General features: G+C 39.3%; 1 pseudogene; it reads right to left on the reverse strand.

The window, feature by feature from the left end:
* Positions 1-462: 462 nt before the first annotated feature.
* Positions 463-560, reverse strand: LOC120106388 (annotated as a pseudogene).
* Positions 561-1096: the final 536 nt, after the last annotated feature.

Below are 1096 nucleotides of genomic sequence, written 5' to 3' on the forward strand. Positions count from 1 at the left end.
ATCCTTGAAATTCCTTCGCAGTATCTCACACCTTGTGAGATGGCATATTTTCCTGATGATGTAGGAAGTCACCATGGTGATGAAGGTAGACCCCCAGTTATGACACTTCGACAATATTTGCATCCCACTAGGACTAGTCAACCTTCATGCATGATTATTCCTGAAAATGTAGGACACTTTGAAATCAAACCAGGAGTAATTCAATTGCTGCCAAAGTATCATGGAATGGAATCCGAGAACCCTTATCATCATCTTAAGGATTTTGAGAAAATTAGTATCACATTTAGAGTGCCAAATGTATCGAAAGATGTCCTTAAATTGACATTGTTTCCTTTTTTCTTAAAGGATAAAGCCATAACATGGCTGAACTCCTTGAGACCTAGATCGCTAGGAACATGGCATGATATGCAAAGAGAATTTCTGAAAAAATTCTTTCCTGCACAAAGGACTAACTTTTTGAAAAGGCACATTAGTAATTTCCAACAAAAAGACCATGAAACATTTTATGAATGCTGGGAGAGATTTAAAGATTTGCTTCTCTCTTGTCCTCATCATGGGTTTGAAACATGGAGAACCATTAGTTTCTTTTACGAAGGGTTGTCTCTACAGTTAAAACCATTTATAGAGACTATGTGCAATGGTCTATTTTTGGAAAAGCAACCCGATGAGGCATGGGACTATTTAGATTCTCTTGCAGAGACTGCACAATTATGGGATACAGGGGATAGAGTAAATAAACCTTTACCTAAGCCTACTAGCATTGGACATGGGGGCCTTTACAACCTTAGTACTCAGAATGATATTCAGGCTAAAATGGCAGCCCTCACTAGGAAGGTAGAGGAAATTGAACTTAGAAGGATTGAACCCGTCAAGACCGTAGAACATAACAGCGAGTGTTGTAGGATTTGCGAGATGCCTGGCCATCTCATCACTGATTGCCCCACAATACCCGCATTCAAGAAAGTCTTGCACGATCAGGCCAATGTTATGAATACCTATCAAAAATCTTTCAATAATCCTTTTTCGGGTACTTACAACCCTGGATGGAAGAACCATCCAAATTTCAGGTGGAGAAATGACCAACCTCAACAAGTAT

This window comes from Phoenix dactylifera, unplaced genomic scaffold (genome assembly GCF_009389715.1).
Source record: "Phoenix dactylifera cultivar Barhee BC4 unplaced genomic scaffold, palm_55x_up_171113_PBpolish2nd_filt_p 000542F, whole genome shotgun sequence".
NCBI classification, from domain to species: domain Eukaryota; kingdom Viridiplantae; phylum Streptophyta; class Magnoliopsida; order Arecales; family Arecaceae; genus Phoenix; species Phoenix dactylifera.